The following is a 14793-nucleotide window of genomic DNA, read 5'->3' as shown; positions in this document are numbered from 1 at the left end:
TCTTGGGAGAGTCATAGGAGAGACGGAGAATAAACTTAACCTGGGTGTCTACTGTCTTGTGCAGTCTGGGAGATGATTGAATGTTAGGGTGGGTACAGCTTCTTCTGCGGTGGGGTCGGGTGGGCTGCCCCGGGTCCTGTGGGGCTGGGCAGTCCTGGTGTTGTGTTTAGTATGTTGCTCTGCTTCTTTTGCTTGTTTTCTCTTCTTTTTCTCTCAACAGGTGATCCAGGAGATTTTTTCTCGTCTTTCTCTTTTTAAGTGCCCTTTCTCACTGTCCCCCTTCCCTTCTGTTTTTCTTTTCCTTCATCTTTCTTTCTCCCTTTCCTATCCCTCAGTCATGTCTGTCCCATCTGTAACAACTGAAAATAAAATCAAATAAATAATAACAACAAAGGTTGATCAAATGGACCAATGCGGCAAGGCCGTGATGATCCATTTGGCAAAGTAAATCCATTGGGTATCCTTGCTGGTCTTCAGACAACAATTCTGACGGCTAAAGAACCAAATGGGACAGGCAAAAAAAAAAAAAAGAATAACTTGATATTTCTGACAGTACAATACTAATTATTTACCTACTGACAAACATTTCAAGTTCAACTAAATGAAAAAACAATTTGTGGTAACCTGAATATGATTAACAATAATTAACAACACTTTTTGTAATGATGTTAAAATAAGCCCAACTTTAATTTTCAAATGCAAAAAAGCTTAACAGCCAACATACTGGACACTGTTCTCTTGAACAACAAACAATTACATTGCCATCACTGTTATAATCTTACAATGAAACAAAGTCTCAGATTTAATTATTCTGAAAATAAGTTTAGGCCTACCACAAGTGTGTTTTGTACTTACTTATATAATGAAAATAAAACATATTTATTGTTCTGTCACAAATGCAGTCTCTAATTTAAACACCGCATTTGTTTTTCATTCCAACACAGGAGCTGGAATGTTGTATTATTTTAAGGATGCCTTGTTTCCAGTCCAGGCATTACTGCCTGAATGACTGTCATGGATCGAGGTGATGCAAATGTAAGTGCAGAAGAAAGTCTTTAACTTCCCTTAGGTACAGTGGCAGTGGATGTGGGTTGGAGATGCAATGAGCTTGAACCTGCAGGCGGCCATCTTTACAAGTACGAATTTTGCAAAAAAGTGCCCCTCTGTCAGCCAAACACATCTGTTCTCTGATTGGATTGTTACATTTGTGATTGACATGACATTGACCAATCAGATAAAAGGAAGAAAAATAGGGTCAAAATTCGTACTTGTGACTTGCAGGTTTTTTTTTTTGGCTAAGTCCACAAACAAATCTTTTTTACACACACACAAATTCTTTTTACACATACAAATCCTGATTTACAAATACAAAATTTTGAGCCCATACACAGGTAACTCCTGGCATATCGTTTTCAACCCCCCTGTGGTCTTTTGCCATTCAGGTTAAACATGATATATATAGTTAGTTAGTCGTGGCTATGGATTGAAAATACCCCCCAAACCCCACCCCTAACAGCTGCACCTCCTGAAAAATTTTGCCTGGCTCTTATCTCACTTTTTTTTATTTCAAACAATCAACAGAAAATTTCACAGACATATTTTTATATAAGGTTTTTAAGGCTGTGGTGTTCATTTTCAAGTAACATGAGCCCAGCGGCAGAGGGAGTGTTCGCCCAGGGCGCCAAACAGGCTAGGACCACCACTGGACTCACCTTCACTGCATCTACAATCATGCCTCACTGGCTTAAAACCTGTGCGCTGCTTGTGCTGTTGTTGTTTTTGGTGTTGATGTGTACAGCTGGCAGCAGGAGGGCTTTGAATGTAGGCTACTGTTACAGCAACCGGGTGATCACTGTAAGGGTGGACAGCACGCAGCTTGGTCGAGGTTGAGGTGCGCGGGGGTCCTGCCTGAGGGCAGCATGCTGTCCGCTTCGGCACGCAGGCTGCATGGTCCTGCGATCTTTTTTTCTTTGGTAATCTGAAGTGCACGCAAACCAGTAAACAAATTAAAACAAATACCGTTGATAAACTATAATATAAAAATTACAATAAAAATTCTCAACAACAAAAACAATTGGTAAAAATATAATTAATATGTAAACAACTTAATAACCCCCAAAGTGTCTAAGCCACGTGACGTGTCAGTGCAACACCGAAACATAAGGGGGGGGGGGAGCAAAGCGTGCCTGCTCTCCGCTGACGCAGGAGCGGCGAGTCCAGCGACCTGGCTGTTTCGTTTTTGCCGAAAGCACAGCATAGCAAACAAGCAGAACTAGAAAGTAAAGAATTGATCTAACCAGGCTAGTATCGATCCGATACCGATCCCGACTTGGGATCCATACTATCGATATTTGGATCGATCCGCCCACCACTACCTCCCGCACTGAGAAGCAAAATTTCCAGCTTACTTAGTTTTTCTAAGTTAAGACAACACAAATAAATTGAGTTGATCAGCGGTTTTGCATAAAAAGTACCGGTAACTTACTTAAATTTACTTCTAATAATAAATTGATTAAAAAATGAGTTCAGCCTACTTAATATTTTTAATTAAACACAATATTAGGTTTTACAGTGTATGGAGTATATACTGTCGAATATTCTTTTCTTTTCTGTTTTTTAACAACTCATGTTATTGTTCTGTCTCATTTGAATCAAAATATACACCAGTATGTAAAGGTAATCAGACAAGATTAAATTGTCTGTATGTAATCAATTATTGTAAATGTAAATGCTATCAGGAAATGATCAGACAAGAGAGGGTTTTCAGGAAACACTGTTAAATGTTCAGTTTCTATGCCATATTTTAAAACAAGATCTAGAGTGCGATTAAAGTGGTGGGTGGGTTCTTTTACATTTCAAGAGAAGCCAATTGAGTCTAACAACTATGGAAGACCATTTCCGCCACAAAAAAAAAATCCATAGCTTGAAATTTCGAGTTATCTTTCTCAAAAATCCAACTTATTAACTGGACATTTTGAGAAAAGTAACCCGAATTTTTAAGTTAGCTCTGCCAATCAGTAATCTACGTGAATGATGCAATTTTCTTGTTACCCGGAAGGATATGCCACAGAGGAATGCACACTCAAAACCGGATTGCAACAAACTGGAGCTTTCGAGAGTACATTTGCTGTAACGGCATGTGATTCAGCTAATAACACAAGGATTTCATCATTGGTGAAGCCACGCTGAAAATACTCAGCAATTTGTGGATTCATGACTGGCTGTAATACTGATAGCTTAGCATTTGTAGCTGAGGGCTTCAGCTTCCGGGTAGCAAGGAAATTACATCATTAACGTAGATTACTGATTGGCAGCGCTAACTCAAAATTTCGAGTTACTTTTCTCAAAATTCTGAATTAATTTCAAGTTAACAAAATTTATTAATTTAAAAATTTTTGAATTAATAAGTCGAAACTCAAAATTACGAGATATGGATACTTTTTTTTTTAGTGGCAGAAACGGGCGTTCATAAATAACAGATTAAATGCTGTGTTGAGGCTGTCATTTTTAGCATCTACATGGATGTTAAAATCACCCACAATAATTATTTTATCTGAGCTGAGCACTAAATCAGATAAAAGTCTGAGAAATCCGACAGAGACTCTGTGTAAGGCCCAGGTGGATGATAGATGATCACAAATAATCAGAATCAGAAATACTTTATTAATCCCGAAGGAAATTATAGGTTACAGCAGGCAGCACGCTAATGGCGCATGCGCACTTACAAAGGAACCCTCCGACCAAACTTTATACAAACATCACATTGGGAAGACATGTCAGAGAGGTAGGCTGATAGGAAAAAACAATGAAAATACATAACATGAGGTGAGAGGAGGAGAAAAAAACTCCACTCAGACTGAGCTCCTAATGGGAGAACAGTTTGAGAACAGAAAAAAAACACCCCAGCACAAAAAGCACATGTCTGTCAATACACCATAGACCGCATGAAATGATGGTGGTTTTTCCTTTAGTGCGAACAACTGCATGTGAATTTCACAGCCTCTCTAGCAGTCCGACACTGGTCTCTCAATCTCCCATTGGAGAGCCGTGAGCTTCTCCAGGATGTTATCAATCTTGCTCTCAAAGAGCAAATTCTGAGAACTCACAACCACCGTGAGCTTCTCCAAGATGTTATCCAATTTTCGCTCAGAGGTCTTAGTCTGCGTGTTCACAGCAGCCTCAAGCTTCTCCAAGATCTTATCCGTGCTGCGTTCAATGAGCCCATTTTGAGAAGTCACGACTGTTAGAGTGAATTGTTAAATGTTTGTCATTTTTATGTTTACCATTTGTACATTGTTTTAACTCTGATGAAAGAAATTCCACTGTCCTTCCCCCCAGATTCTCGAGGTTCTAGGTGGGGGGCTGTAGTCTTTTTTCACAGACACATCCTTGTGCTTTTGATGTAAGCTTCCTGCGTTTACGACCCTTTGGTCAGCAGGAGGTCTGACACACACACACACACACACACACACACACACACACACACTGCGAGAGAGAGATATATTGATCAATCAAATAGTCCAAGCATTTGTAAAACTGAAGGCAGCACATTAATCAGACTGCAGACTATATTCTACACACAGGATCTAATTAGACTACAATTGCCAAATTATGGAAGTGTATAAGTTATGCATGATTGATTATATAGTAAAATTAATCAATGTAGCACATACTAAACTTCATAATATACACTAATAATAATAATAATAATAATAATAATAATAATAATAATAATGATGATGATGGTAATGTGGCCAGCTGAGTATTCTTAACAGCAAAGCACCCATGCAAAAGTTAAACTTACTGTTCTACAGAAATTAGATAGGGGGAGATCTTTATTGGACACTTCAGCTATACTACACTGTGCTTCAGATGGTCAATGACTACATGTCTGAACTGAGTCATGGTTCTAAATTCTTTCCATCAACAATAACTGTCAGTGAATTTATACTGCAGCATCAACAAGAACAGTTAAGCGAACAGATAAGAGTCACATAAACTTAAACAAAAAACAACGAGCATCTTAAACAGAAACACATATTCGAAAAGCATGATGGGAGATAACTAGCCACTCCCCACATGCCACAATAATGATAATAATAATCACAGTAATAATAATAATACTCACCTAACAATTTCACCAAGCTGGAAATCACCAGAATGAATACCTGATTTTAGAGAGACTGGGTCAAGTGGTAAAACAATGCCTTCAGGTGTCTGGAAAAAAAATAAACCACTATTAACAGTGCAATGCTAGTGCACTAGTATTGCTAGTGGTGGTTTTGGACAGTGTATTAGTTTCCAAACTAATATGTAAATGACAATATAAAAAAATTCAAGACAAAGTTGATGTATTTTGTTTGTTTTGTTTCTTTGCAAATAAAATATTTGTTTTCCTTGCATAATGTCACTTTCAATTCTGAGCCCATGAAGAATAAAACACAATACCACAAACTCAATGGCAATGGAAGGATCAGATTGGGCTGCTTCATCCCTCTCTACAGGCTCCATCTGGGGTGTCAGTGCAAACATCCTGAAATGAACTGAAGGGAAGAGAAGATGTTATTTTTGCTGCTCGAGCAGTGATGTATACATGTTGGGAGGAATATTTAATCAAGAAGTTCAGTTTAGTAATTTCATTTAAGGTCATTCATTTAAAATGTGTCTTAGTCAAACTGAGGGAAATATGTGATTTTTTTTCCTTTCAAATCTTCACTGAAAATAATTATCAAACCTTTTTCCAAGGGACTGCATGGACTACACAAAGCAGCTTTCTAATTTGTGTAAGGTGATGCCATAGCCACATAATTACTGTAACAAGCAGTTTTTTGTCTCAAACTCAAAACTAAATTATTGTAGCAGCACCATGTTTCATTAAGTTTATTGAATGGTCCTGAAAAAAATATTGAATCTGTATTAAATAAAATAAAGGTAGAACTATGGAAGCATGGAACACACGACACGGGAGCTCTAGTTTTCCATTCCAGCTTTATTCACCTCCATACATCAACTGAGCACATCGCACCCAAACACAACAAAAACCCCTCCTCTAAGCTTGGGTTTGAGTGGAGCCCTCTAGTGGGTCACCACAGAACTACCCTTGTGTGTGCTGTTTCTCAGTCATGAGGTAGCGGTAGACTCACCTTTGCTGTTTGGTGTATAAAGGGTCTTGTCTGTCTGAATGAAGATGTAACCAGACTGGAAGGAAACCATGACGACTTTCTCCAGGAGGCGGTCGGGGAACTGAGCCTGTAGGTACACGTACTGCTTCGCGTTGGGATCTTTACTGAAGTCTCCTGCAGGGATCTGAAACCAGTATGAAAAGTCTATAAAGACTTGGATGGCATATTCAATGATAATTGAATATTTAATGAAATAGAAATAACAACAATATTATCATACAATAAACAAATAATTCAACTTACCGTTACTTTCCCAAGCTGCTGAAAGTCATTTGCATTGTTGAGGGTCACAGATGTTGTTGCCAGCCTTTTAGTTTTGGTTGGATGGTTCATCACATTGATTTCAACCCTAACGTCTCCTCCAGTGCAGTCTTGACACTCCACAAAGATGTTTTCTGCAGTTCCCACCCGCAACAAGTTTGGGGCAGACATCACTTGCCTGCAGAGTGGTGGTAACATAGAAAGATGTTAATGATTTTAGTCTCTGTGTAGATAAACACATGCTGTTACTGACTAAAGAATAAATTATTTATTTATTATGTTATATGTTCATTTTAGACACTACACAGCAAATTCAAAAGTGTTAAATGTTTTGGTATTAATAGTCTTCTTGCAAAAGTAGAGTTAATTTTACTCTAAGCAGAGTCACATTCTTTTAATGTAACTCTGAGGTGTAAAATGATAGTAGTTAAAATCGAGTGTTAAAAATGAGTGTTTCTCTGTCAAATCTGGAGGTGTTACAATGGAAACATTAACTCTTGACCTCTTAACTCTGAACTCCTAGAGGGGCTATGACACCATCATCATCATCATCATTGTTTATTTGTATAGCACTTTAAGAACACACCAGGCAGACCAAAGTGCTGAACAACACAGATCAAAACAACAACCAAATTAAAAATACCATAAAATCATTACAAACAATAAAATAAACTAGAAAAATTTGCATTTCCTGCGAAAATGCTGTGTGGATGCCTTAAGGGCTGAAGATATCTGCTGAAAAAAGCTGAAAAAGTTGAAAAAAAACAAGCAAAAAATGTTGCACTGAGCAGGATTCGAACCTGGTCCTTCTGGTACTCAAGAGAGGGTCTCATCTCACTGCGCCAACATCTTTCTGACAAAGAAAGACAAAGACTGACAATTGTGCTGAAATGAGCAGAAGAGGATGAGAATTTCATTTCAATGGCAGAAATTAAGCTTAATATTTTAAAAAGCATAATAGCAGAAAATACCTAAAGACATTGCAGGAATTAGCAGAAATAGCAGAATAGTTTAAAATTTGAACGGTGAAAATCGGCTGAAAATTGTGGAAGTAGTTAAGTGCCAAAAAGTGTATGGAAGTCCCAAGAGGAACTCAATACTTCAGTAGAAAAATTTGCATTTCCTGCGAAAATGCTGTGTGGATGCCTTTACGCTGAGGATGTCTGCTGAAAAAAGCTGAAAAAGTTGAAAAAAAAAAACAAAAAAAAATTTTGGCCAGAGCGGGATTCGAACCCGGCCCTTCTGGTACTCAAGGGAGGTTCTCATCTCACTGCGCCACAATCATTCTCACAAAGAAGCGGTGGAGAGACTGACAATTGTGCTGAAATGAGCAGAAGAGGCTGAGAATTGTGCTGATAAGAGGTGGAAAGGCTGAAAATGTTTCAGAAGAGGTGAATAAGCAGAATTTGGGCAGAAAAGAGGTGAAAACTCTGAATATTTTGCTGAAAAGAGTTCAATCAGCAAAATTTCTTCTGAAAAGAGTTCAATCAGCAGAATTTTGCTGAAAAATGTTTTTTTCTGAAAACAGCAGAAAAAACTGAAAATTTTGCTGAAAAGAGTTGAATGAGCAGAATTCTGCTGAAAAGAGTTCAATGAGCAGAATTCTGCTGAAAAGAGGTTTTTGCTGAAAACAGCTGAAAAAGCTGGTATTTGTGCTGAAAACAGCAGAAAAAACTCAAAATTTTGCTGAAAAGAGTTCAGTCAGAAGAATTCTGCTGAAAAGAGGATAAGTTGTGAAAAAACTCAAAATTGTGCTGAAAAGGGGTGAAAAAGCTTAAATTTGTGTTGAAAAGAGTTAAAAAAGTTTAAGTATTGACTGAAAGAAATGTTGCCATAAGCGGGATTTGAACCCGGGCCACCCAGTCTGAGAACGGACGCTCATCTCACTGAGCTAAAACACAGGTCAAGCCGGCAAGGAAAACCAGTGAGGCCAAGGATAATATGCAAAAAAGGGCAAAAAATATTGAAAAGAAAAATCAATATCTCAAAAAGTATAGAAGTTATGAGCACCAAAAGTCATAGCCGGCATTAGCAGAAAGAGCAGAATTTTTTAAAGTTTGAATGGCGAAAATCGGATGAAAACTGTGGGAGTAGTTCCACGGCGAAAAGTGTATGGAAACACCCGGAATAATAAAGAATAAAGAGAAACAGGAACTCAATAGTGTGGATGCCTATTAAGGCATCCACACAATAAGAAGGTGTCAGTTTCCTACAGAGTTAAAAGCCAGGGAATAAAAATAGGTTTTCAATCTGGACTTAAAGACCTGCACTGATGACGCTTGTCTAATTTGGAGGGGAAGGTTATTCCATATGGAACGCCAGGACTGCCATAATGAATTAATTAAATACACCATTAAATAATTAATTAAATGTGGCAATAATTAATTAAAATTGGAATTAATTAATTAAATAAATAGTTATGACACATGTAATTAATTAATTATTGACACATTTAATTAATTATTTATGTATTTCACATTTTAATTAATTATTGACACATTTAATTAATTAATTATTGACACATTTAATTAATTATTTATGTATTTCACATTTTAATTAATTATTGACACATTTCATTAATTATTGACACATTTAATTAATTATTTAATGATATATTTATTTATTTCATTTTGGCAGTCCTGGCGCCTGGCTCTCATCATGAAATAATTTTATCTGTCAGCCTCACCCATCAAACTCAGGGGGCGGGATTAACGCTGATCGAGTCAAAACCATTGCTTTGGCCTGGTGGCCATTGTTTCTAGCACACAACAACCAGCATGTGGAAGCTAACAGAACTGAGCTTTGAAAAACCCTGTTTGTGTGTCACCAAATACCGTTTTAATATTTTTTTAGCCGAGAATGTAGTGGTTTAATCTTCATGTGTCTGGTCGGTTTGTCAAGATACAGCCTCTTTGCAAAAGTGTTTCGATGATTTCGGAGATGTCTGCCCAGTCTCACGGCAAAGCGTGGGATAGACCCGCTCGCCTCGCAAGCAATCCCACCGACAAAGCGCAGGCCCCGGTACACAGCTGTAGTAACCCCCGCTGACTTCTTTTACTGAGGTTATATTTATCGATGTTTTATTTCCTGATGTTCTTATGTGTCCTACGTGTTTCAGTCGCCAATTCTGAATTATAACTAACATTAAAAACATGTTTAAGGAGGAGAGAGAGCAAATAAATCTGTTTAACATCTGATCTTTGGGTTTTTGTTCAGTAATCAGCGTGACCTGTGTATAAACACATAAAAGAGATAACGTTGGTGTTTCCGTCATGTAGTAACTGCTGGCTTTAACTGTACAAAGGTTGTTCGACACTATGAAACACATACAGACTTCATGATGTTCGGCTAATATTTTTATTGTGAATATTAATCACGCTGACCTCGCTCTGTACACCACGCAGCAAGGTCAGCATATCCACGATATCCTCAGCTCCATGAGTTAACACAAAGTTTCCCAGCTGACTATCTAACTGCCAACTATTCCAGAGACGTGAAAATATACAGCATAAAGAAAAGTGTAAGAGACTCAGCAGCAGATTAGAATAACAGTTATACATTTAATAAATCACCAAATGAATCCAAGAAACGAGCAAACCTGTTCCGACAATTTGAATTTGTATTCCCTCAGCTGCAGACTCGCTGCTGTTTAAATGTTTGAAAAGGAAGATTAGATATAAAAAACGTCAAACATAGACTCAGTCTGCCTTCACATTTGATATGAGGCCAGCACGTATAGTGGCCTCAGCAGGCTATTACTGAAATACACGTGCTATATCATAAACTATGATATAAACAGGGAGGTCCTATTAACATGTTTAGTTTTAAAGGACACCTTCCTGCCTTTAGTCTCATTCATGAGCAGTATTAGTTTTCTTCTAACATCCAGAAGTCTGCACAATGTGTTTCATAGTTTGTAACAAGCCTTTGACAGGTAAACATAACATGACCGAAAAAGAAAAAAAAAAAGAAAAAAAAAAAGAGAGAGAGTGTTGACATAAGAAGAGAAAATTCTCTCAATTATGGAGACAGGCAAATGGTTCATTTATGTTTGATGTGTGTTTATTCCTCCCTAAATATCGTCGGTGAAGTTTGCCATGCACGTCAGATTTTCCTGCGCATTTTTATACCTCTGCCAACAGAGAGAGAAAAAAAAATCACATTCTAACAGACAGCTGGTGCTTAGAATACAGTTGAATAACTATTAAAAAACAGATGATATTTAGATGATAGTTCAGTCTAACACATGTGCCAGTGAACCATTAAACGTCTGTGAAACTATGCAGTTATGAAACGTAACTTTAACCTCAGCCAAACCGATTTGCTCAGTTGTAAATAAAACAGCGAAGTAAACGTGACCCGACAGACAGAACCTGAGTGAATGAAGTCCAGCGTTTAACCACTGAGAGCTAAAACTCAGCTGAGGTTTGAAAGCTGTGTGCCGGTGATTGGACATCAGCCGCTGATAAAGCTGTTCGCCTATAAAGTGCTCTGTAAGGAAACGAGCTCCAGCAGCTCTGCGCTCGGGGAAAACACTATATTTACTTATCTTGTGCAGAAAAATGCCCTGACATTGCGTTATATCGAGCACCGGCTGCCCAGTTAAACTGTGACTATCACCAGGTAACTAGGCGTGTTTCTTGAATTAGCAGCAGGTGTTAAACAGCTGACAGATGAGGAGGAGGATGCATGCAGGTAAACTGAGGGTCTGTTGAGCTGATCGCTGGTTTCGTGAGAAAAATGTCAGCTCGTTCTTTATGTTACAGAAGCACAGAGACACAAGACCAGGCGGAAAGAGACGATCGTTCGGTGAAAATGAGAATCTGCGAATGCAACATGTGGAACACGGAGAGTGGAATATGTAAACAAACCGGTTAACGTAACCCCCTCGGTGCACTCTGCATGCTAACTGTTAGCAGAGCTAGTGAAATCTCTGAAAACATCTGAGCACTTTTGCAAACATGTTCTATGTTGACAACCTGACCAGACATACGTCGCGACATTCGCGGCTAAAACACTGTTAAAAGTGTAGCTGGTGACAGAAAAACGGGGTATTTTAAAACTACACCACCACCATTGCTGCTTGTGATTTGATCTGCATTCTGGGATAACTGGCTGCCCCAAGTCTACACAAGCAATCGATTTTCTAGGATCGACCTGTTTTGACTTACTTTGCACGGCAACCAATCAAATGTTAGAGAAGCTGCATGGGCAGCGTTAACCCCGCCCCCTGAGTTTGATGGGTGAGGCTGACAGATAAAATTATTTCATGACGAGAGCCAGGCGTCAGGACTGCCAAAATGAAATAAATAAATATATCATTAAATAATTAATTAAATGTGTCAATAATTAATTAAATGTGTCAATAATTAATTAAAATGTGAAATACATAAATAATTAATTAAATGTGTCAATAATTAATTAATTACATGTGTCAATAATTAATTAAAATGTGAAATACATAAATAATTAATTAAATGTGTCAATAATTAATTAATTACATGTGTCATAACTATTTATTTAATTAATTAATTCCAATTTTAATTAATTATTGCCACATTTAATTAATTATTTAATGGTGTATTTAATTAATTCATTATGGCAGTCCTGGCGTTCCATAATTCCAGAGCATCGGAGCCGCAATTGAAAAGGCACGGTCTCCTCTGCATTTCAGCCGCGACTTAGGGACCGACAGCAGCAGCTGCTCAGCTGAACGGAGCGAGCGAGGAGGAACATGTGGCTTCAGCAAGTCAGATAAGTACACAGGCGCCAGACCATTTAAAGATTTAAAAACCAATAAAAGGACCTTAAAACGAACCCTAAAATCAATGGGAAGCCAATGCAAGGAAGCCAGAACCGGAGTGATGTGATCGAATTTCCTACTACCGGTTAAAAATCGCGCCGCCGCGTTTTGCACTAACTGCAGGCGTGACAAGGTGCCCGACCCGACCCCTATTAAAAGGGAATTACAATAGTCCAGACGTGAGGTGATAAAAGCATGAATAAGAGTTTCCAAATTGGGTTTGGAAAGGAAAGGCTTAACCTTCGACAGGCGTCTGAGGTGATAAAAAGCTGATTTTACCACCCCACTTACATGACCTTCAAAAGTAAGCGCAGAATCAAGTTTAACACCAAGATTAGTGACTGAACTTTTCAGATGAGAGGTCAAATCACCAAAATCACCAATAGAGTGAATTCACAGACTCCGCCCCCAGCACGGCTCCAATCGAAGCTGAAGTGAAGCCGTTTCAGAACATTTTGCTCTACATATTTGAGTTGTTTGCCATGCTTGGTAAGTCATTTTTTCAAAGATTGTTTCAATTATTATTATGAGCTTTTACTTCTGTGGCTCTTTGGAGTTGAGACAAAGCTGTGTGAAAGGCATTAGCCATGTTGCTCGGTGATAGCATAATATTCTGTTTTAGCTAGCTGAAAGGTATTGTTTGCAGGCAAATACCACAGCCTTGAAAAAAGCTTGCATGTGAATTTTCAGTCAAACTTTTGGTCAAATACACCTAAAACAATGTGTAGAATGTGAAATGTTGGTATAATGGTGCTACTTGAAGCCTGAAACCGATCGCCCATAAAAAAATAAAAAAAATAATAAAAAAAATAAAAAAAACACGAGCAAACAGCAGTAGCTGACGTCCTGACTGGATTCTACGTTAGCATAGATCCCTCCAGAGTTTTGTGCACACGGTTTAGGTAAAAATGAAAAAGGTTGAGGTTTTACATTTAGTTCAGTATTACCTGTTGCCTGTGTCCTTGTCTTTTGGGAAAATACTTTACACAAGTAATGGCTCAAAGAGGATTCCTTTTTTTTTTTTTTTTTTTTTTTTTTTTACTGTGCTGCAATTGTTTACTGGATTATTTGTGCCATTAATTAGTGTCAACTAATTTTTATTCAATCTCCACACAGGATATGCTTGTGAAGATGGAATATGGGGGAGAGCAGAAGTGCGCTGAAGTTCCACAAAGGGATGAATGAAGGACATGCATATTGTATTGAAGAAATAAGTGATGAGAATGCTGTTATTTGCATTTACCATGTCAGACCTTTTGAGAAACAAAATTCTAATGAAAGTGAGAATATGTATACTGTTACATCTTTCAGAAAATGTTTTGAAATTGTGGTGCACAGTTCAGAATAAATGTTTTTCAAAAACCATTGCATCTTTTTAGTAAATGTTTATTTCCAAAAGAAATTTCTAGAAGTTCAGAACAGTAAAATTCCTGCTTTTTAGAATGAATTAGAAGATAACTCTTACGTAGTTAAACTAAAATACTCTTTGAGAGTTAATATATAAACTCTTAACACCAAGTGTTAAATTATCAACTCCAGACAGATTTGGTGTTTAACACTAAATCAGAGTTAACGTACCAACTCTCCAAAAAGAGTTAAATTAACACTCTCTGGTGTGGACCCATATAGACACTTTAATAGTGTTGAAATCAAATCCGACAGTGTTAATTTGGACATGCTGGATTTGCTGTGTATGAAAAACATTAATAATTGCTGAAATAATTATTTTTAATTAAAAATTAAAGATGAATTATTATTTTTATCTATTTATTTATTGTATAAAGGTTTTATGGACAAATACTTTCAAAAAAAGTATTTACCGGCTGTTTTCCCATGTGACTCTTCTTGATTATGTGATCTATTGATTATCTTGAATAAAGTCCAAAACTAAATCAATACATCTTTTCATCATGCTTCTGGAGTCTATTTGCTTTGTCTGGCGTAATGCACCACTGTGCAAACTCTGGACAAAGTTTAGGACAACTTCTTGTCATCACTTTAAATACCAGATTACCTTGACTTATGTTACATAAGCTGCAGACCTGGCTGCAGCTTCTCATTACACAAAATAACAAATAAAATTAAGTTAGCATTAAAGTTAGTTGGACTGTGGTTTCATTAATAATATTTTTTTTCCATAAGTTTTTCCTCATTCCTTTTCCTTCAAATACCACCCATGCCTTCTTGCTTAAAAAAGAATGTGAAACTATGCAAAATAAAATAATATATTCATGCAAAAATTCAATTCGATTCAATTCAATTCAATTCAATGCAATTAAACCTTCTGCACACATCCAAGATAACATTGGCTTTGTTTTGCATGAATTAATTCAACCTCACTGGGAATGTGTAAAAGTACAGCAGGTCTACTTACAATGGAGCTCCATCAGCCACAGAAGTGAGAGAAACAAAGGCCAGAGAGGCCAGCAGCAGCAGAGTCCTCCTCATTATCCCGACCCTTTTCTGCTGCTAAAGTAAACCGTGGCCGTGCAGCATCCTTCACTGTAAAAAGAATAACCCTATTCAAATTAAAAAAAATGATGTCCA

This window comes from Rhamphochromis sp. 'chilingali' (genome assembly GCF_963969265.1).
Source record: "Rhamphochromis sp. 'chilingali' genome assembly, chromosome: 4".
NCBI lineage: Eukaryota > Metazoa > Chordata > Actinopteri > Cichliformes > Cichlidae > Rhamphochromis > Rhamphochromis sp. 'chilingali'.
The sequence above is the reverse complement of the archived record's forward strand: the minus strand, read 5'-3'. Positions refer to the sequence as shown.